Here is a 24,075-nt window from a genome sequence, read left to right as displayed (position 1 = left end):
CCCCTCCCCAGTTCGACTTCCTAGAAAGCAGCAGCAATGTAACCAGATGGAGGTCAGGTGAATGCCAAACCATCACCGCCACCAAACACACTGTTAAGCGACTGCTGGCGTCTTCTCTCCATACTTTAAGGTGCCAAATCAAGCTTTCCTTGTCCCACCAGGCCTTTCTAGCTTTCCTTTTTTATGACTTGGGCTTTCTTTACCTTTGCCCTACGACCTTTACCTCCTTCAATTTGGAGTTTGTTTTATTCTACACTGCTGGGGCGGAACCACAGCTCAGTGCCTGAGCACTTGCTTCGTAAGCAGATGATGTCAGGTTCAGTCTCTGGCATCTCCATTTACAAGGATCAGGTAGGAGGTGATGGGGAAAGACTGGAGAGCTGCTGTCAATCAGGATGATACTCAGCTAGGTGGACAAACAGTCAGAGCTCACAACCCTTGCGGCTGGTCCAGAGGCTGCAGCTGGTGCAGAACGTGGCAGCTACGTTGCTTCTCGGGGCAAACTACTGCCAACATATAGCACCTTGCTTGTGCCAATCTGCTACCAGGCCAAGTTCACGGTGTTGGTACTAACATATAAGGCCCTATACAGCTCAGGACCAGGTTACTCGAGAGATCACCTTATCCTTTATATACCTAAGAGGTCACTGTGGTCCATGGGGGAGCTTCTCCTGTAAGTTCCAAAGGTTTCAGAAGCCCACACCATGGGAATGTGGAGCAGTGCTTTCAGTGTGGCTGCCTCTGTTGTTCTATCGACTAGCATTCCTGCCGAGATATGACAGGTGCCCACTATGTGCACTTTCCAGAATCAGCTGGAAGATATTTTTCGTTCTAATGGGCTTTCCAAATCTCTGCCCATGGGTGTGCATTTTGTATGGTTTTGTTTTTTAAATATATCTACGGTCTTCATGTTTTTTTTAACTGTTCTTATTGTTCATCGTCTTGAGACACTTGTGTGGAAAGTGGTGGTGATAGGTAGCTTCCTACATTCTGTCAGTTTTAATTCATGTTGTTTTTACATCTTGTTCTAAGCAGCCCCTCAATAAATGAGGATGAAAATATGGAAATTAAAAAACAATAATAATTAAAATGACCTATGTGTGGCCCACTTCTCAAATTGCAATTTCTTATTAACAGTTAAATTAATGTTTCTTGAACAATTTCAACCACCCCTTGAAGCTCAGGTTATCACTTCCTACAAGTTCCTACAAGCTTGTTTTGCCAGGATAAGCTCAAGATCTTAAAATTATCTTTAAATTATTCATCGGTTAAGCCTCACAGAGAAGGAAAGTGGCCCTTTGTTTGCAGTCTGCTGAACGTTTGATGGAAAACATTACATAACATAGGTCAGGTTTCACAACTGAGCCTTTAAGGGGCAAATCAAGACACAAGCTTTTTATGTAAGACTTGTCTTCTTTATTCAAAAATAAATATATATTTTAATCAAAGGTTTTCAAATGCCATTATATAATCATGAAAGGCTGGGGAAGTTTCACTACTTTGGAAAGTTGTGAAGCCAAGGTACAAGAACTCACAGGAACGACACAAGCAATGTTGCCAATAAACTGAAGGGCTAAAACCCAATTTATACAAATTTTTGAGAGCAACAGAGTTCCCCTTTTGTGACACAGGTAATTAAAAAGGGGGAGAGCTCCTACACACACACACACACACACACACACTTGAAGTCAAAAAGGCACGTAAGCTGGGCAAGAGAACATTTTGTGCCACAGTGGCAAATATGTTCTGCGTTACATTCCGAGAGAGAGAGAAGCTGCAGAGCTTGGATCAAGTCAAAGAAAGACGATTCCTTTGTGTAAAAGGATTATTGACTGGGAGATATAGATCTCTTTTCCCCCCCCTTGGGGACCTTTTGTTGGTTCTGGCTCTCAGCGGAACAAGAGGCAAGCTCTGGCTGCCTAAAGTTACAACAGCGTTCAAAATCCCCATCATTCAGTCGTGTTTGGGCGGGTTGCAACATAAACAAAAACCACAATCAGAAGCACCACCACGGCCAGCGTTGGGAGCACCACAGTTGTGACCTGCTGCCGGGCTTCCTGCATCGCTTGCTTCCTCTCCTTTTTGTCTCTGGACGTCTCCTTTTTGGGCTTCCCTTTCAGTTGTCGCATCCTCCTCCTCCTCGTCTGGGCCTTCTGTCAATCGACCAAACTACAGCAAAAAATCAAGACGTGTCACAATGCGAACAAGATGCGCCTCTTCGTCAAAAGCTGCCCCCTTTTGATTTTGAGGAATTCCCGCACAAAAACCTGAAAATGAAAAGAAAGAAAAATGATTCTCTGGCCGCACCGACACAGCTGCTTTAACAAGGGTTACAAGGTTTTATAGCAGAGGTGAGGAGCTTAATGCGGCCCTCCAGACCTCTCTGTCTGGCCCTTGGAACGATTCCCAACCCACATCCTTGACTAGCCCTGCTTCACACACCACGTGTCTTCGCCTGGCTGGAATGTGTCCCTGAACTCTTGGATGGAGAGCAGAGAGGGGTGTATGTGTGTGTAGAAGCTAGCCTATTGTACAAAGGTAAAATTTACATCCATTGTTCTGGCTACTTTTACCTCTTGCCCACCCACCACTGGCATGTGGCCCTCAGAAGATTGATCGGAAGGGAATGTGGCCCTCAGGCTGAAGAAAGGTCCCCAAGCCTTCTTTTATAGCTTTGGCTTAGCTGGGCACAGAGAAAATTCTTAATGTGTTACTGTGTGCAGGGAAAGAGGCTACAGGGCATGTTGCAACCCTGAGAATCAAAAGTTTCTCTCAATATGGAGAACATGTGCCATAGTGGGAAGTAAAAGGGCCATTTGTCATGCAGGGATGAGAAATTGAGATGTTGGTCGCCACTGCTGGCTCAAAGCACTCCTATCTGTGCCCAGAGAGAAGCCGTCGGCCTCTCCATGACTTGCTGGCCAAAACCAGAAGGGCTGTGCCTCCAATTCCAACTGCACAGAGACAAAGCTGTAGTGGAGCAAAGGAAGAGCACTCTACACATGCTGAAAAACACTGTTTTACAGCCCAACAGGCAGTTACAGTAATCTGCAGAGCTCAGCCCGGGCTCAACTTTATCCCTGTTATCAACCCTCTTCCGGGTAACTTCAGCGACAGCCCCTGTTGAAATGTCCCCTTCCACCCCAGTGCTGGACAGACTTCAGGCTTGTGGGATCTAGTTAATTTTTTAACTGGAACTCTGAGACAGATGAAAAATAGTGACCCAGGAGGGAGAGACACACACAAAAATAGGGAGGGACACACAGAATTAAGAAACAGAGTGCTTCTGAGCACATGCTCATCCCCAAAATTTATTGTCAGTATGAAAATTGAGCTCACACACACGGGAGGGATGAGGGGAGCCTTTTGGTGGTGGTGGTTGTTGCTGCTGCTGCTGCTGCAATTAAACTATTAGGAGTCAGAAGAGAGCCTTGCAATTCATTGTGTTTTATTCATTAACAGTTTGCATTGGTTGTGTTCAGCTTTTTAAATATGCTTTTCCTGTATACCACTTAGAGCAGCCTTCGCCACCCTGGTGCGCTCCAGATGTGTTGGATTACAATTCCCATCAGTCCCAGCCAGCAGGACCGTGGGAGTTGTAGTCCAAAACATCTGGAGGGCACCAAGGTGCCAAAGGCTGGCTTAGAGGCTTCTGCACAAGCCAACAAATATAATAAAATAAATAAACCTACTGTCTGTCCCCGATTCTGCATGACTCTTTAAAAAAAAAGGCACAGGGGACCTTTGCTCATTTGCACAGGATCATCCTACTCTGAAATTCTGGTGAATACCCAAAAAGAAAAGCTCAGTAGTTTCTATCCAAACTAAGCCCCAGAAGGCCATAATAATACTCTCCTTGTGCAAAAAATTGCAGCACTTCATCATGCCCCAGATGCTTCTCCAAGGCCACCAAAGTTGCGCCGAGTTTAATTCAGCTACAAGGCAGGGTCCCATACATTCCAGACAGCCAGACAAACAAGATAACCCAACTAAAGGCTCAATGGAAATAACGAGAATTAAGTGTTCTGTCGATACAGGGCCCTAAGCTCCCATCTTGAACAAGAGGTCTGAGCCAGAGGTCTACAGCCTCCTGCTGATAGGCCAGGCAGACGGCGCAAAGCGAAAACATCCATCTTCTCACTGCATCCTGATCCAACCCGCATTTATCAGTTCTGCAAGATGTGAGCGGGAATACAAGGGCTTCTTGTGGACTGAGCCGCTCAAACCCTGGCTTGCATCGCCTGGCAAGGGCAGGAGAATTAATGCTCACTATGAGAGAACGGTCACATCTGGCATTTTAGTAAACCTGATTTGGTCAGAGAAATGTGCCAACTGCAGTGCTAGAAACATACACACAGTGCAACAGTGATGGGAAAGTTTAGCCCAATGCAGGTATATCTCACCATCTTATTAATGGGATGGTTATTTCAAAGATGTGTGGATATGATTTGCCTGCATGTACGCAAAACAGTGGACAGGTGTTCCATTTGCCCACATGCACTTATGAGTTCTCGAGCACAGATTCGTAACTGTATATTTGCAGAAAGTGTCCTTGAGTATCACACGATTTGCAGATGCATATGACCCAACAATCCAGAGATATAACTGGAACTGTTCATGTGTAGAATTGCTCTCAGGACCCCACTGCAGAATTGGGACCCCTTACAGTCACAGTCCAAACTGGAGCGTTTAGCGTTGTGTAGCTGGTGATGTAGTTCGGCTGGGATTTGCTGATTTCGTCTATCTGCATGAGCTTGTTAGCCACCCCTTCTCCAAAGTGCTGGATTTTATTTTGTTTTAAATTATGCTTGTAAGCAGTGTCGAACAGCAAGAGAGGTGGAATAGAAATGAACAAAAAGCTGTGCTATGCTCATATGAAGAAAGAATGTTGCAGGAAGAAGAGCCCCCACCAAAACTCCCCCCAAAATATAAAATAAGAATTGCTTTCCATATGAATTGTGTGATTACTTTGCCTCTATCTAAGCCTTGATTTCAAACCGTATGGACAAAGGAAAATGGATGACCTGAAATCATTATGACATCAGGTGCTGATAGGTGGGTGGCCCCTGTTCATCATTCTCTTCTCACAATGGCCAGCCAAATGCCCATGGGCAGCCTGCAGATGTTTACAATGCAGCATAGTCTTCTTGCATATTCTTGCATCAAAGTGGTACACATCCTTTCCCTCTCAGTCTTGAAATGAAGATGAGGTTTGCAATCAGTACATCAAGTTGCTAGGGTGGGAGAAGAACTGCTGTTAAATTCAACCCCATTTTTTTGCACTGTCTGTCATTCTTGCCACCAACAAATGCCTGCTAATGGCACAGAAACACTCCAATGGCAAAAGAACATGACAAGTTACTTTAACAAAAATAATTTAGTTTTATACCAAGCTAGGGCACGGCTGTTATCTAGGCAGCAGGAAGCAAAAAGCAAACTAAAATTGCTAAGAGATGGGAAGCATGAATCACAGAGTCCCTCTGCACGAGAAGAGAGACTCTGAAAGGATCTTCCAATCTACTACTTAAGTGGCAATAAAGTCTGTTTTTGGGGACTTTGTGCATAGGTGCCAAGACTCACTATTTGGTTGTTCAAGTCAGCTGAGGTGTTGCTGTACTTACCTTGTGATGTAGGGAAACACAAAACATACAATGGAATTTGGATTGGAGAAGAGAATGAAGGTAAGACAAACAACAGAGGAACGTAGGAAGCCACCTTATACGGATGGATCAGACCAGTGGTCCCTCTAGTTCAGTTTCTGTCCACATTGGCTAGCAGTGGCTTTCCAGGGTTTCACACTGGGGACATTCCCAGCCTTACCTGGAGATGCCAAGGATTGCATCTGGGACTTTCTGCATGCAAAGCAGGTGCTCTACCACTGAGCTATGGGCCCTCCCCAACATTATAACAAATGTAAACCAAACAAATACCATCCAGAATGTATTTAATTGGCCAGTTCGTTAACACACACACACTCATTCATTTGTTGAAGTATTTATAATCCGCACTTGCATAAAAGTATAACAAGGTGGTGGGCAACATACAAAGTTATAACAAAATCAGCAAAATCATCCATAAAAACATTATTAAAAACATCAATAAATATTGGTTGGTTAAAAGAGACTTACAAACATACATACATACATATATATACACACACACATACCAGCAAGCAAATGGTCATATCCGCGTAACTGATCTTGGCTGTGCCATCTTCTATGGCCTCTGCCAGCTCAGATATGGACTGTGAAAATCTAGCTGTTTTTCACACACTGGCAGTAGCAAGATCCTGCAAATCTATCCAAGTCTCTCTTGACTCCCTGCTTTCCAACATGCTTCCAAAAGACACTCCTTAAAAGGTAATTGTGTTATCCACTTGGTTTCTACTTTGGAAGCCAGAGAAAAGATCAACCCCATTATCTGGGGCTAGAATCTGTACGGCTAGTAACAAGGGTACCTGAAGTAAGGTGTTTTGGGGATGGGGAAAGGGAACTTACTATAGTGGCCACAGTAAACTACACAACCCCCAAGACCTATTTTTTTTTTTTTCAATAATTTTTATTCAGATTTTCATAAAACATACAAGACAAAATCATAAAACATTCAAAGACAAAAAACAAAATCAAAAATAGTTAAACAAAAAGAAAAAAAGAAAAAAAAAAAACAAAAATAAAAAATAAAGAGTAAAATATTGACTTCCCATTTGTCAAAGATCAAATCAGTTATAAGTCTATAATATATAACAATCCTGTCTCTTAAGTCATATTATAAAATCACTTTCCTCCAGTAGTTATCTTACTTAATCATCAAATCTCATAAACATTACTTTATTCTTTCCACAAAAAGTCAAAGAGAGGTTTCAATTCTTTAAGAAATATATCTATCAATTTTTTTTTCCAGATAAGCATATCGATTAATCCATCTCATTACTAATTATGATAATCTTATTGTCATAACCATAGTCAAAATAAACATTTCAATTAATCCATCACATCAGAATCTGTTAGGTTCAATAATTTCAGAAGCCATTGTTCTATTATCTCTATTAGTTCCATTTTCCATCTTCCATCTTCAGTAGTCTTGTTAAGTCCAGTAATTTCAATATCCAATCTTCCATTATCAGTATTCCATAATAATCTTGCTGTCAAAGCCATAGTCATATAGTAAGAGTCTGATGGGGATTACCTCTATCCCAAATATTTTCTTGCCATCCATTCTGAATAGGTTGCTGAAATACTGCTGTAAAATCATATCTCTGTTCTTTTTTTCAAAATACACTGGGTCATCTCTTAAAAGTTTTTCCATTGTCACATGGCTGCAGTTAATTCCATAGATTTTCTCTATATTGGGCTCCATCACATCATTCCAGTCCAGAAGATTATCCATGCCATTGATAACTTTATCTCTAGAATCTTCATTCATTTCTTCAGAGATAACATTGAGTTCCAAACAATAGATTTTATTTCTAAAGTCCATAGACTCCAAATCTTGTTCCTGTTCCACGTTGGTTCCAATCTCCGGGATCTCCTCTCTCACAGGGACCCCTATTCCAGTCTCCAGGGTCACCTCTCTCACAGGGACCCCTGTTCCAATCTCCGGGATCTCCTCTCTCACAGGGACCCCTTCCAGGGTCACCTCTCTCACAGGGACCCTTATATCTTTAATCTCCTGCTTCATTTTACTCAATTCAATTTTCATTATCTCAATCTCATCCATTATTTTCTGAAACATAGTTATTTCCAGATTTTCAGCCACTTTCTTAATTGCCATTTTAAAAGAAAAATATAGGAAAACCACTTCTTATTTCAGCAACAATTGGGTTAATACTCCAAACTTGGTGACATCACAGTATAAACAGAGCAGACAGCCTTATCTCTCCAATAGTTAAGTAAACAAAATGCAGTTCCCAGGATCGAAACAATTAATGGCAATCGTCAAGAAACAGATTCGTCAAAATAAAATAGACCAAAAAGAGAGTAGTCTCAAAACAGTATAATATTTTTCAAAATAAAAATCTGGAATAGAAATCCCTCTTCTGTGTATATCTTTAGAATGCAAATCCAGGACAGCTTTTTGCAACAAAAACAGAGATAAGCTATTAATTAGTGCGTAGCAGAGAGAAGTTATGGCTCCCCAGTGAGATGTCAAAAACCGATCAATCTGGCAAATCTCTTTTAAACAGCAACAATTTAAGTCAAGTAAAAGAAAAATATAGAAAGAAGGGTGCTTGCCTGTTAGTGCGTTCTCTCTTAGAAGATAAGGTGAACGTTCGCTTTATCAGATAGAGCTTGCTGTTAAAAATCCGTCCCACCTTCGTCGGCTGGACCTCGTCCCATAAATTAATGAGATCTGGTCGTCCCAACAAAAATAGGCTTTGAGGTTAATCTCTTCGTTTCTCCCTACCCGGGAGAAGTTTAATCAGTCAAAAAAAAAAGAAAAAACTGACTGATATATCTGAATAAGCTTCTTTTGAGGCAGGAGCCCGTCTCAAAAGCAGGCACAGGCTAAGTCACCCTTCCCGGAAGTCCAACCCCCAAGACCTATTGAATAATTTCAGCTCTTCCGTTCCCCCACACTGGATGAAATTTGCACTCAAGAACCGAAGAAGAGCCTGCTGGATCGGGCCAATGGCCCATCTAGTCCAGCATCCTGTTCTCACAGTGGCTGACCAGATGCCCATTGGAAGCTCTTCGACAGGGCCTGAACACAACAGCCTCTCCCCTCCTGGGGTTTTCAACAACTGGCAGTCAGAAGCACAATGCTGCCAGCCATGGAGGCAGAGCATAGCCATCATGGCTAGTAGCCACTGAAAGCCTTCATGTATTTGTCTAATCCTCTTTGAAAGCCATCCAGGTTGGTGGCCATCACTGCCTCCTGCTGGAGCAAATTCTCATAGTTTAACTCTGCACTGTGTGAAGAAGTACTTTCTTTCGTCTGTCCTGCATCTTCTAACATTCAGCTTGCTTGGACGTCCATGAGTGCTAGCGTTATGCAAGAGGGAGAAAAACTTCTCTCTTTCCACTTTCTCCATGCCATGCATAATTTTATACATTTTCATCATATCACACGTGACTATATTACAAAGAGCCATTAAGCTCTGGAACTACCAATGCAACATGTTTGTGTGTGTGTGTGTGTGCTATAACAGAGGGTGGGTGGAGAAGCTTACCTCTCACTGGACAATGTCCTTTGCATTATTGAGTCCACACAACCCAGGAAGAAGCTTTGATGCCAGAGGCTTCGTTTTATCCCAAAAGCTGGCTCAGTATACAAGCAAATGCATATCAGTGCTGAAAGGAAATAAATGACCAAGAAAATAAAGAACTGCCTTGAGTAATTCCACTGACAATTTTTTTAAAAAAGAAAACAGACCAGATATTTGTAAACATCAAGTCATGTCATTGTACGGAAAACTACTGAACTTAAAAAAAATGTGTTTTTTTTTACATTCTCATTTATTAAGGTCAGCAGGATTTGGATTTTTTTTTTAAAAAAAAATATTTGTAATGCCTCAATGAAAATAATTTATTGAGGAATTATACAGAAAGGAGGGGGAGTAGATATTCTGAGAAGCTTCTTATGGGTACTTGGAAGTGCCTTTTCACATTTGCCCCCAACAGAGCATTCTGCTTTTGCTTCTGCATAACACTCTCCTCACCATGCATAGAGAGTGTGCACTGGAAAACCCAAAATAGCACACTTCTGCATTAACAATCATGAGCTCCTCTTTCTCTCTCCCTTGGAAGAAGACGCAATTGGGAATGTGCACTGGAAAAGAAAAAAAAATTGTTTTCCATTTAGTTCCCGTGAGCCCCATTCATTATTGCCTCATTCATTTCGTTTCTCTTTCATTAGTTTCATTTGCTGTTTGTGACTCGTTCATTTCGTGTCTATGTTGGTTACAATGGTGAATCAACTGTCTTTTGATGCCTGTACCTTTGAAGTTTTCCATCCAAATAGCATGAACCATTCAGGTATGGTACTACTCCCAAAGGCATTAGACTTGCCAACTTTCAGACAGATTGCACAAAGTTTCTGCAGGGGTAGCAGACATGGCACCCTCCTTTGGTCATGCTGGCGGAGGCTCATGGGATTTAGACTCCAGTAACATCTGGAGGGTGCCGTAGTGGCTACCCACGTTATAAGGAACTAAAAAGGGGATGACGTCCTCTAAGCTTCCTGTTGTTTTATGTTTCAAACTGGACAGCTTTCATGATGTTAAGAACTCTCTCTCCCTACAGAAAGTTCCCTGGATGTATCAATTTGCTCACTGATGCAACACAACGTCTCTTGTCAGCTTCAAGAATTCCTCCCGTGAGACTCAAAATGAAAGAATTTGCATTCATTTCTCCCATTCGTCGCTATATTTTCATTTGCTTCTCACATACGTTTCATTTGTCGTTCTTTTCTGAAACGAATGCACATCCCTAGATGCAATATTTAAACCACTTTGGTAAATGTAGGCATCACTTTATACATTACATTAGTTCTTGGGGGAATAGGCTTCTCATTCAGCTAATTGTAACTTCTGTATTCAAAGGCTGTGCAATAACAGGGGGTGGCCATCACTTTCATGGCCTTTGTAAGCTTCCTTAGATTTGTCACTTATCAGAGAAAAAACACTCCACGTTACTATTAATAGCAAAGCTTGTGTGTGTGTGCCAATCATTATGAAGCCAAAACTGCCTTTCCCCATATGAACTAGCCCAGACCCTGCAGGCTTCATCAGATGTACTTCTCTGTGTGCCCCGCCCAAGGGAGAAGTGGAGGGTGGCCATAAAAGAATGGGCCTTTTCAGTGGTGATGTCCGTCTGTGGAATGCTCTCCCCAGGAAAAAGCACCTGGTAGCCTCCTCATCTTTAGGCACCAGGCTAAGACTTTATCCAGGCCTTTGACCAGAGTTCGAATCCCCACACAGCCATGAAGCTCACTGCATGACCTTGGGCCAGTCACTGCCTCCCAGCCTCAGAGGAAGGCAATGGTAAACCCCTTCTGAACACTGCTTACCATGAAAACCCTAGTCATAGGGTAGCCATTGGTCGGGATCCACTTGAAGGCAGTGCATTTCTCTTTTCTTGATAATTAAACTGCCTCCTACGGTGGTGCACATCTTTTACTGGTGTGGGTAGGACTTTCCTCGTTAGTATTTTACTGGATGAACACCTGGGGGCTTTTGCATGGTTTATTGTTTCATTTCTTTCTGGTTTTCAATTGCACTTGTATTTCATCTTGTCAAGTTGCTCTGAGACGTTTTCTTTTGGTGCAAAGCAACTGGTAAATGTAACAAATAATAATAAAAGCACCACCCATGCACAAGAGGGTGATCTATGCAGGTTCAACTGAACACAGAGATTTGCACAACTACACTGGCTACCTATTGCACAAGGACACTGGCTACCTATTAGCTACTAGGCTAAGTTTAAGGTGCTGGTTTTGGTCTGCAAAGCCCTATACAGCTTGGGACTAAGATACCTGAAAGGCTGCCTTACCCCTTATATACCCAGTCGATCACTGTGCTCTGCAGGTGAGGGCATCCTGCAGATACCATCTTATCAGGAGGTCTGTTCCGCACAACATAGGAAGTGGACCTTTAGCATAGTGGCATCTACCCTTTGGAATTCCCTCCCCTTAAATATTAGATAGGTCTGTTATCTTTTCAGTGCCTACTGAAGACCTTCCTCTTTCGACAAGCCTTTTAAGTAGAGACCTTATCCCAGTCTGCATCTGTGTTGGAATTGCTTTTTAATGCATTTTAAAGCTTTTTAAAAGATGTTTTTAAAGCTTTTTTTAAAAAAATGTTTTTAAAGATGTTCTGTTTTAATATATTTTAAAGTCTGTTTTTATGTTTTAGGGTGTTTTTAGTGCTTTTGTTTGCCGCCCTGGGCTTCTACTGGGAGGAAGGGCAGGATATAAATCTAATAAATAAATAAATAAGATAATCCAAAACAGGAAAGCTGCACATGCATGCACTTGCATTGGGGGGGGGGGAGGAAGGAGCAGAGGATGGATGAAGAAGCTTAGGGAAAGGTCAGCCAAGCTACCTGCTCACAGCATAACCTGCATTCTGACTGGGGAGGGGAGGAAGACAGTGTGAAATAGGTTGGAGGCAAGGTAGCCTAGCACACAGGAAGTAGGAGGGATTGTGTGGGCCGCAAAAAAAGCAAAAATCTACAACTTTTTAAAAACCCTAAGGTGGCAAAAAAGCAGGGTGAGAAAAGAAGAGAAAGAAAACACTTCTCAAACACAGCCCAACTAGGACTGGCCATGCCCAGTAGCCACAGAAATTAAGTGACTGTTGGGAAAGAGAAAAAGTAAAAGAAAAGGGGGGATGGAAGTGGAAGTGAATGGAGTATTCTGGAGGAGGGCATGGCTAGCTCAAGTCCTGAACAGGAGCATTCCACACTGCAAGATTTTGTTGCCGGTCCCACTTGTGTTAGATTAAAAGGGGGGAGGGGTCTCAATCTGATCTAGCAAGACTATGCTTTTGGGTGTAAAAGGGACTTATATCACAATGCCAAGCATCAAAAGTTAATCCTTATCATCACACAAGACTTCCCAGGTGCAGCTTTAATGCTAGAGATCCTACTGTGCAGCGTCACATTTGCCACAGTGCTAACCTGGACAGCTTTTAGACAAGGTTTCAAAACCAGAGATCAAAACTGGTTTGCAAAGCCTGGTTAAAGCCAACCATGGTTAGCCTGGTTCAGACATAATTAACAAGGTTAACAAAGGGAAGGGAATTTCTAGACACGTTTTTTAAAGGAGGGATCAAAACTGTTACATACCTTGGTATGTTAAAACCAAACATGGCTAGTGTGGTTTCACATGTAATACTGCAACACATGTTAACAGAGGGGAGAGAATTTGTAGACAAGGTGTGGTATTCAATGCTAGTCCTACTCAAGAGCAGACCCACTGAAGTTAACAGACATGACTAACTTAGGTTTGTTAATTTCAGTGGGTCTACTCTGAGTAGGACTTAACTGAATACAACCCATGGTTTCAAAACCAGGGGTCAAAACTGGTATGCAAACCTTGGTTAAAACAAACCATGGTTAGTGCTGGTTCAGATATCATACTGTAACAGTTAACAAAGGGAAGCAAATTTGTAGACAAGGTTTGAGACCAGGGAGCAAAGCTGGTTTGCAAACCCTGGTTACAACTAATCATGGTTAGCATTGGTTCATATGTAATAATGCACAACAAAGGGAAGGGAATTTATACAGGCAAAGGAAGACGGAGGAAGCATGTGAGCCCATGACACACTCCCTAATTCCAAACAATGGTTAGGTGACCATTAGAATTCTGTCTGCACTGGAACAGAGAACCGATACTGAGATAATAATCAGCTTGGTATAAAGACTCATTCCTTTCCTCTAGTGCGTGAAGATAAATTTTCTAGAATATCACAGAAGTTTCCAGCAGCCCATTACATGCTAGTGAAGTATTCCGTTATTTTCAAGGGTAAAAGGCTTTTAGTTATATGCAAGGCAATTCTGGAAGTATTAGGAGAGCACATGAAATTGCCGTCCTTCAGACTGGAGATAGGTATTTTTCCCCTGCCAAATTACAGGCCTAAATCAAAATTGACCCGCCATTAGCAAAACATCACTTTTTACAGTAAATGCGGCTTTGAGTTTCCGTGCTTTCCAATTGCATTTGGAAAAATGAAAATCATATCCACATTCTGCCAGAATGACAAGAAGTTCTAAAAAAAGAGAGAAAGCGAGCTATTTCAATGAGGTTTTAATAATTCCAAGTGTCTTGGGACTGCTTCGCAGATAACATTCCTTCTACAGCAGAGGCCAAGGCAAAAGAAGAAAAGCATGTCCTGATTGTCACACGAAGCCATCACAGATGCAATAATCCTATTTAGCACTCAGATTACAGCTTCTGAGTGTTCAAACCACTTGCACATACATTATCTCAATTACCCTTACAATGCCCCTGTAAGGGAAGCCACTATCATTATGATCCACATATTATGTGTGGGAGACAGAGACTGGCTTAAGGTTATCACCTAGGCAAAATTTGAACCAGGCACTCCCTAGCTGACAGCATGTTCTTGGCTACTATATTTATTTATATCCTAGACATGGCATAGGTGGGTTCTTCCCCCCGCAAGCCATGTTTTATCTTCACAGCAACCTTGCTAGGCAGGTTAGGCTGAGAGCCGATGGCTGGCCCAAGGTCACCCAGTACTCTGGGCAGCTGAGAGGGGATTTGCACTTAAGTCTATCCAGTCTCAGCCCAACAGTCTAACCACTTCACCATGCCGATTCTCACTACACCAGCATGTGTTTCTTTTACCATGAGTATGTGTGCTGGGAAGCCATGCACATGGCCATAGCTCAGTGGCAGAGCATCTGTTTGGCATGCACAAGGTCCCAAGTTCAGTCCCCAGCATCTGTATGAATGCGGTCTAAAGTCCCAGAAAACCATTGCCAGTCAGTGTGGGCAATACTGAGTACAATGGCAGCTTCCTATATATTTCCATATATTGGAGAAGGGTCATAGCTCGGTGGTAGAGCATCTGCTTTGCATGCAGAAGGTCCCAGGTTGAATCTCCAGGTAGGGCTGGCAGCGTCCCCTGTCTGAAACCATAGAGAGCTGCTGCCAGTCAGTGTAGAAAAGACTGTGCTAGATGGACCAATGGGTCTGAGTCAGCATAAGGCAGCTTTCTTCTGTGTTCCATAATTTGCAGCAGGCTTGCAATGCTGCCACAAGGAATAAGCACACACACCCAAAAATATCCACACATTATTGTGTGAATTCTGTACCACCACCACCTGAACTGGGAAAGCACTGTGTGTTCTCATACACCAAACAACCTGGTACACATCAAGGAACCTGGGAGACATCTAGCTCAGTATGTTTATACCAGGGGTAGCCAACAGGGTGCCCTCCAAATGTTGGCAAGACTCCCAACTCCGATTAAGCCCAGCAGTCATGGCCAACCATCAGGGATGATGGAAGCTCAACACCCAACAACGTCTGGTCTACATTGTCCGTTTCTGATTTACACTGACAGGCAGCAGCTCTCGAAGCTTCCAGACCTATGCCAAGCGGAGCTAAGAAGAAATCACGTCAGACTTTGAAGCTCTGGGAAGGAAACTCAAGGACTTTGGGGCCCAGATAGGTTTCTCGTCCATCCTTCAGGTACTTAGAAGAGGAGTGGAAAGGGAAAGAAAAATACTCCGGGTGAACGACTGGCTATGAAGGTGGTGCCGACGCAAGACATTTGGATGCTGGGACCAAGGCCTATGCTTCCTGGAAGATGGGACTGCTGGCAAGTGATGGGTTGCACCTCACAAGGTCTGGGAATAATATGTTTCGCTGCAGCATGTAAATTCATCAGAAGAGCTTTAAACTGAATCCTAAGGGGGAGGGAGACGTAAACTTGGCGGTAGCAACAAACAAAGGCTTGTGCACAGTAGGAGAAACTGAGGGAATGGCTCTAATGGGGCCCAGTAACAGTCTTCATAAAAATGTAGGAAGGAAGCCAGGCAGTAAATCAGATGGTCTTCCATGTCTGTATACTATCAATTCCAGTTCTCTTAGTTTCTCATTTTTCCAATCGTAAATTCAGTTCTGCTCCAATTTACGTTTTTGTTTCTTTCTCATGAAAATTCTCCAGCATTTTAGTGTAAATTTTTCCTAACAAACACATTTTTGTCTGCAATTTTGACTGATGTACACATTTTTGCAAGCAATTTCTCCTGACATAATGCATATATTTCACTAATATATTCATTCCCCTAATCATATGTATTTTTTTAAAATGCTGTTTGGGTGGAGAACTGCGTCGCAAAATTCAGACAGGTGTGCATTTTGAAGAATGGCTGTGCTTTGGGTCTCATGTTGTTTTGGAAAATGTGGATTTGATAAATCCAGCTTTAAATGTGAACCAAATTCCTCCCCCACCTCTACTTCTGAGTAACCATGGTTACGACTGTGCTCTCAAGTTACTGGTACTGAAGGTTAGGCCCCAGTGAGGCCATTCCTCCTTTGGGTCAAGTTTTACATCCGTTTGTCTCTATGCTAATCTTAATGTATAAGTACATTTAAAGGGATTTTTCTATTTGAGAGAGAAGCACACTTCATACCTTCTATTTTATTTATTTATTAGATTTACATCCCACCCTTCCTCCCAGTAGGAGCACATAATATGTACATTAACACACAGGGGTGGTGTAGGAGCAGGATCATGCACCCTGGTCCTGTCCCCTTCCCCTCTCCCCATGGATCCAACAGAGGTGTGAAAAATAATGTTATGGTCATGAACAGGAATCCTGATCTGTCAAACCTGATCTAGCTTTCCTTCCACCCACATCAATGCCCATTTAGTGACTGGATCTGTATATTGAAGGGATGAAAAGTGCTATGCTGTGACTTCTTTCTAAGGAATAATAACTTACAACAATGACTATATTAAGATGAATCATATGGCCACTGTTTATCAATTCTTGCAAATTAGGCCTTTTTAAAAAATGCACTTGGCAGACAAACAGAACTAACCAGAAAACTGACACTATCGGGGGGGGGGAACCCTTTTGCATTTATTATCCACAGTCTAAGAATCTCTTAAGAAAGATATATAGTTTATAAATCCAAAGAGTAGCCAATAATCCCCTAATCAAATGTAGAGATTTATGAGCTCACAACCAGGGCATCAAAATAAATCCTGAAGTTACATGGACTGAATTTGCAATCCCCAACTGCTGCAATTGTAACAATGAATTTCCAGTGACCAAAGGTTAGCGATGATATTTAACACCTGCAAGATCGGGACAGATCAATAAAACAAACAGTTCTATATCATGTCAGAGTGTGCCTAGAGCAGCACAAAATGTAATCACTGCTGGTGGTCACGTAATAAATTCCCATTTGGGGAGGAAAGGTTCATAATAATGAATACAGAAATAACAAGGGGACCTTCTACCTATTATTTGTTTAAATATATGCTGCATTTTCATAAAAATTCAACAAAGAGATGTAGAGATAGAAACCTAATATTACAATTATGTTTCCAAATATAACAATTACTGGGCCAAGTTCAAGGTGCTACTATAGGTAAATAAAAGACCTTAGCAGCTTGGGACTAGTTTATTGGCGGGATCGCCTTACCCCACGTGTGCCCACTCAACCGCTTCGATCTGCAGTACTGGCACTGTTACAGGTGCCACATAATACTTGTTCCACGCTTGCACTTAATGCTTTGGAACTTCCTGCCTATTGACATCAGGCAGACACCTTTACTGTACACTTCCCGCAACCTGCTTAAAACTGTTTTGTTTAGGCAAGCTTATCCAGACACATAGATGCGGATGTGTTTTTGATCTCTTTTTAGTTTACTGCTGTTTTTAAATCATTTTTTAATGTTTTAATTACATTTTAAAACTGTTTTTATTGACAATTTTAAAATGTTTTTGTAAACCACATAGAGGTTTTTCACAATCAATCAAACAAGTTTTGTTAAATAAATAAAATAAATACAATAACATCAATTAAAAAAACATAAACACGGGTTGGTAAAAAGAAAATCACATTCCAAAGGCCAGTCTGAACAATACAGTTTTCAAAAGACATTTAAAAGAAAGCAGAGATAACTCCTGTTGGAGTTCTATTGGCAAGGGGTTCCACAGGGCAGGGCCTGCCATACTAAAAGCTTGGTCCTTGGTAAAGGCTGACTGAACCTCAGGGGCTTTAGGAACCCAAGCGCCCTCAGTGAGAGAAGATCTCAGTGATCAAGGTAGAGCATAAGGAATCCGGTGGTTCTTAAGGTCCTTTGGGCCCAGGTTTTTGTGAATTAACACAAGAATTTGAATCTTACATAGCACCCTGGGGTCCTACTTGGAAGAAGGGTGGGATATAAATAAAATAAATAACAAACAAACCTGGCCTGATAGGAAATCGGCAACCAGTACAGGTTTCTCAGAAAAAGAAGTAACATGTTCCCATGCGAATATTGGCCACCTCATTCTGCACCAGCTGCAGCTTCTGGACCAGATGCAAGGGCAGCCCAACATAAAGTGTGTTACTGTAATCAAGTCTTGAAGTTACCAATGCATGGACCACTGTGATCAGGCTATCCCGGTCCAGGAATGGTCACAGCTGGCCTGCCAGCCAAAACTGGAAAAGGGTACCCCTAGCTGGTATAGTACAGTGGGGAGGAGAGCCTGGCTGGGAGTCCAGGGTCTGTGAGTTTAAATCCCCGCTTGCATCTCCTGGGTGTCAAGGGCCAGCTAAAGATCACCTCCACAGTGAGTGGCTCAGGGGTTACATGCTCTGCCACCTGTGCCGCTGTGGGCAAGCTGCATAGTCCCAAGGAGCCCAGTTGCCCCCCAGCTGGCAGCTGCGGACAAGGAAGGGGCTGGCTTGTGCAGCTGTGGCAAGCGGAGCAGGCCCTAGTCAGCTGGGGAGGACTAGCCTCAGAGGGAGGCAATGGTAAACCCCCTCTGAATACCGCTTACCATGAAAACCCTATTCATAGGGTCGCCATAAGTCAGGATCAATTTGAAGGTAGTCCATTTCCATTTCAAATGACGAAACTGAGGTTATCATACTTTGGACACACAATGTGAAGACATGATTCACTAGAAAAGACAATAATGCTGGGAAAAACAGAAGGGAGTAGAAAAAGAGGAAGGCCAAACAAAAGATGGATTGATTCCATAAAAGAAGCCACAGACCTGAACTTACAAGATCTCAACAGGGTGGTTCACGACAGATGGTACTGGAAGTTGCTGATTCAGAGGGTTGACTTGAAAGCACATACCAACAACAAAACCACAGAAATCACCTGGGTCTCCAGTGACAAAGATGGATCAAGGAGTAGGACCACCCTCCCGCAAGCTGTGAACCTGCTCCTTCAGAGGTTTCTGTATCTTGTGGTTATGTAGCTAGGTGATTGGAAAGGTTTTTTGGAAAGAAGACATCAGTATGGACTTGTCCTTGAATATGGCCAGAACAGAATTGCTAAATAAAACATGAAAACACCTTCCAAACTCTTCAAAAGCACAGAAAGACTGCTAAAACTGAAGGCCATCACTGAAATGATTAAATGGTCTTATACTACTGTATAGATGTAACAAGAAAAAATGCTACTTGATACTTTTATCAGAGGAAATGGGAACTGTGTGTTACATCCAGGAATCTATTTGTGGAATATCAAGCTACTTCTGCAAGATTTTCTTTTAGCATTACTCATTTTTGTACTGTGCTATGCAGCGTGTATTTTATTTGAAATATGCAGGGGGGGGGAGAGGAATTCAAAGTGTGATTGTAAGATAAGAGAACTTAAAACAAATCTTAAACAAAAATGACTTATTTTTTTAAAAATTCTACATTTGTTATATGCCTTCAAGTCGATTAAGACTTATGGCGACCCTATGAATCAGTGACCTCCAATAGCATCTGTTGTAAACCACCCTGTTCGGATCTTGTAAGTTCAGGTCTGTGGCTTCCTTTATGGAATCAATCCATCTCTTGTTTGGCCTTCCTCTTTTTCTACTCTCTTCTGTTTTTCCCAGCATTATTGCCTTTTCTAGTGAATCATGTCTTCTCATGATGTGTCCAAAGTACGATAACCTCAGTTTCATCATTTAGCTTCTAGTGACAGTTCTGGTTTAACTTGTTCTGACACCCAATTATTTGTCTTTTTCGCAGTCCATGTTATATGCAAAGCTCCCCTCCAACACCACATTTCAAATAAGTTGATTTTTCTCCTATCCGCTTTTTTTACTGTCCAGCTTTCACATTCATACATAGAGATCGGGAATACCATGGTCTGAATGATCCTGACTTTAGTGTTCAGTGATACATCTTTGCATTTGAGGACCTTTTCTAGTTCTCTCATAGCTGCCCACCCCCAGTCCTAGCCTTCTTCTGATTTCTTGACTATTGTCTCCATTTTGGTTAATGACTGTGCCGAGGTATTGATAATCCTTGACAAGTTCAATGTCCTCATTGTCAACTTTAAAGTTACATCAATCTTCTGTTGGCATTACTTCGTCTTTTTGACGTTGAGCTGTAGTCCTGCTTTTGTGCTTTCCTCTTTAACTTTAATCAGCATGTGTTTTTAAATTGTTTCATTTTAGCATGTGTTTTTAAATTTGTATATTTGTTTTTAATTGTGGTAAACCGCTTTGGCTATGAGGCAGTATACAAATGCAATAAATCCATCAATCAGCATTCGTTTCAAATCATTACTGGCTTCTGCTAGTAGTATGGTATGGATCTCACATTTAGGCACTGCAGGTTTGGCTTCATGTGAGAAGGGCCATCACTCAGCGGCAAAGCACAAGATAATGGTTTTGATCCTTGGTGTCTCCAGGTAGCTTTGGAAAAGATTCCTGTAGAAAACCTGGAGAGCCACTGCCAGTCAGTGCAGACAATACTGAGCTAGAAGGACCAACAGTCTGACACAGTAAAAGGCAGCTTCCTATGAACCTATGCCACCCCACTCCACAACCCTTCAAAATGGCCCTCTCACAAAACCCGTGCGGCCTAAAGCGGAGGGAGGGAACTTATTTCGCTCCATGTGCCAGTTCTTTATCAGATCCTAGCCTCACAGGCCAAATCTGACGGGTGGGTGGGGCCACCCATATGTCAATCACTCAACATCACAATAACATCAGCTTATTGGGCGCTCTTAAGTCCTTCAAGGAGCCCTATGCAGTACCTGAATGTGGCCTCGGCCTTTACCGTCCATCAGCTGATGGGCTTGGAGCTGAAGTCTGCTTCTCTCGCCAATACTCCTGGTTGTGTATTGGCACTACATCTCTACCTGGCCCATACCTGCTGTCACATATGCTGTCAGGTGTGAGGCAGGTGAGTATAGTTTAGGGAAAGCAGCTTCACAAGCCATTTTGTCCTTTTTTCTTTTCATTAATTGTAGGCCATCAAATACAGAACAATAAACAAATCATACTCACTCCCTCTTTTGGGTCATCAACCACAATCTTTCCATACCTGAAGAAAATTGTGGGCTTAACTGTACATCAATCAATCTGTACATCAATCTTTTTATACATGAAGAAAAAGAGTTATGTGAAATAAATTAGGAAAATATAGGTTATGACTAACCTCATCTATACAGCCTTATGTATTATTTATTTATTTATTTAATTTGTATCCTGCCCTTCCTCCCAGCAGGAGCCCAGGGCGGCAAACAAGGCACTAAAAACACTTTAAAACATCATAAAAACAAATCTTAAAATACATTAAGACAAAACAGTGTTAAAAACATTTTAAAATTTTTTTTAAAGGGTTAAAAACATTATTAAAGAATATATTAAGCAATTCTGACACAGACACATGTAAAGAGAACAATAATTTTACCACTTACCCCATAAAAGCAAGAATGTACTGGACAAATGTATCTTATGCCTATGAGCACTGAAATAGGAGGACTGCACTTAACATAATACCCTAATTCATCTACTACCCCTTTAGCGAGTTTTATATTGAAAGTCTATTTCTCAGCTAACGGGATATACCAAAGTCTGGAAAGCCAATTTTCAAAAAACAGTTTAGCCACTAACTTCCAATTCCTTGCGATTTCCATGTGCGCAGCAAACAGCACAGAATAATAGATTTCCTTGCTAAATCTTCATGACCCCTTCCCAAATATTAAGAAGGGCCAATTGTGGGCTTAACTGTACATCTTGCTTCCTGGCAACTCCAGGCAGGCCAAGTTTGGCCAGCAGGCCAGAGGTTCCCCACCTCTGCTTAAAGGATCAGAGGCCACCGCTGACTCCATGGAGACAAGAGAACTCCTGAAGTGTGGCTGCCACAGGGGCTCAGGATGTGGCTGCTGCTCGGGAGAGACTCCTTTTGCTTAAACTCTGGGGAGCCACTGGGCAAGAAGCCCAGCAGGACCATCTTTACTGAGGCTGTGAGCTCTGCCCACACCATTGTGCCCCAACCTCACCCTTTAAACTGTAAAGCAGGGGTAAGCAACCTATGCCCGCACCAAAGGTTGTTGGACTCTAACACCCACCAGACCTAGCCTGCTTGGCCAAAAGTCAGGGATGATGAGAGTTAAAACCTCTGGAAGGCCACAGGTTCTTTACTGCTACTTGTAAAGCTGTATGTCATGGGGTGGGGGGTGGGAGGAAGCAATTTGTGCTCAGGGGGCATAGATGTCCTGGTCATCTGTCACCCAGACTGTGACAAACTTCTCTCCAGTCTTCCGTTGTTTCACTTCAGTTCCCTCACATCCCTCCAGCAGTCTGCTGCCAAAATCATTTTCCTTCCTTGTTGCTGTGATCACATGGTGCCCCTACACTGGCTTCCTGTCTGCTCCCGCAGAACAAGTATGGGGAACCTCTGGCCCTCAAGGTCATGATGAACTATAACTCCCATCATCTCAGGACATCTGGCCATGCTTGCTTGGGCTGATTGGAGTTGTAATTCAGCAAAATCAAGAGGGCCAAAATTTCCCCACCGCTGCCACATAATCTCCTCCTTAGCTTTAAGGCTCTCCACAGCTCTGCTCCACACCTCTCCATCCTTATATCCCGATACATCCTTGCCTATGGACTTTCATTCCTTCAGCCCAACCATCCTCTATTGTTCAATCGTATGCTTCTGAGGGGAGAGTGATGAGCAGGAGGGGGGAGAGTGTTGTTGCGCTCACAACCTACTGCCCATGGATACCGTGAGAACAGGATGCTGGACTAGATGGGCCACTGGTCTGATTCAGCAAGCTCTCCTCATTTTCTTCAAGGTCTCCTGTTCCCTCAAAAGACCCCACAATTTTTCCTTGCCTTCCCTGTATGAGCTACAGAGCATCTCTGCGATGACAACACCTCTCTGACTTCCTTTGAATTGCTCCTCAAAACCCACATTTTCTGTGAAGCCACTGGTACAGTTCTCCAGTACCATGCCCCGCTGTAACTCAGCCTTTGAACAACCCTGGTGATATGTAAGCAATCATATAGTTTCCCTATTTACCCCTGGCCTTCCTCAATTGAAATTTAAAAAATTAAAAGCTCCAAGGGGCAGGACTCTTGTACTCTTGTAAAAGCACAATTCAGACTGATGACACTATAAAAAAAAAGGATAACAAATGTCCTCCATGGCTAATTTCTTCCCTCCATTTTGGACTCAGGCTGGGAAGGACCGTAGCTCAGTAGGAGAACTTCTGTCTTGTGTGCAGAAGGTCACAAGTTCAATCCCTGGCATCTCAATACTGAGCTAAATGGACCAATGGTCTGACTATGTATAAGGCAGCTTCCTATGTCCTAAGCAAGCAATTGGCCGCCATTCAACTTAAGTCCCAGTGCCCTCTGGTGGTGAGGCTCTGTTTCTGCAAGGAATTCTCCTGCCAGTATTCTTTGCCTGCACAGCCCACAGCCTTCCCATGGGTTTGGAAGAGCCTTTTAATAAAATTTTAAGAAGCAATTTTTTAGGAAACCTCACTCCGGTATGTGGAAAAATCCTTCTTGGCCTATCTTTTCCCCCATTTCTGCCACTCAGCATGTCCACAAGCAGAGCACCTGCTCAAAACTCAGGGCAACGATGCAAAAAGCATATTGCTTTACAACAAACAAAACTACTCTGCTATTCTATACAAGGAGAACGATATGCGAGTCACGTGTAATGATGCACACACTTTCTATACAAATATCACTTCTGCGTAGAAAAACAGGTGTGAAGCGGCCCCAAGAGACGTCTAAGTGAGTTAGAATGCTGTTCCCTTGGCGACTGAGCCTCTTCTGCAGGAAATTTATAATTATCATTTTATTTGTATGCTGCCTTTCCACAAAAAATTGTGCTCAAAGCAGCTTACAACAAAGTGAAGGACAAGAACAATTTCATAGTAACAAAAATAATAAAACAGTAAGATAACAGCAAATACCATAGCAAACAGAAAAAACTTTTCCTGAATATATAAATATTCCTGAATGTGATGCTTTGGGTGCAATTTTGTGCCAAATTTAAACCACTCAACTCCTTGGTCAACAAGTGGACACAAATCACAGTAAAGGTGGGAGAACTTTTAAAAAAGTTGTTCTTATTTATACTATACAAGATCCATCATTATGTGAATTTAGGCAAATAAAAAGG

At 42.4% G+C, this 24,075-nt stretch overlaps 1 long non-coding RNA gene across 3 annotated transcripts in view; it reads right to left on the bottom strand.

Annotated features, from left to right (window-relative positions):
• Nucleotides 1-1,393: 1,393 nt before the first annotated feature.
• LOC133385565 (uncharacterized) overlaps nucleotides 1,394-24,075 on the bottom strand; it is an 86,934-nt gene continuing 64,252 nt past the window's right edge. Inside the window, exons 2-4 of one of the 3 annotated variants that reach the window (XR_009762905.1) lie at nucleotides 9,170-9,290; nucleotides 5,025-5,234; nucleotides 1,394-2,267 (exon numbers count right to left, since the gene is read on the bottom strand). This is a non-coding gene — a long non-coding RNA (uncharacterized LOC133385565). Of the gene's footprint in view, nucleotides 2,268-5,024; nucleotides 5,235-9,169; nucleotides 9,291-9,658; nucleotides 9,769-24,075 lie in introns of all 3 variants that reach the window. The other 2 variants (XR_009762906.1, XR_009762904.1) reach the window with 2 other exon arrangements.

This window comes from Rhineura floridana, chromosome 5, assembly GCF_030035675.1.
Source record: "Rhineura floridana isolate rRhiFlo1 chromosome 5, rRhiFlo1.hap2, whole genome shotgun sequence".
NCBI lineage: Eukaryota > Metazoa > Chordata > Lepidosauria > Squamata > Rhineuridae > Rhineura > Rhineura floridana.
This window is presented reverse-complemented; position numbering and strand designations above follow the sequence as displayed.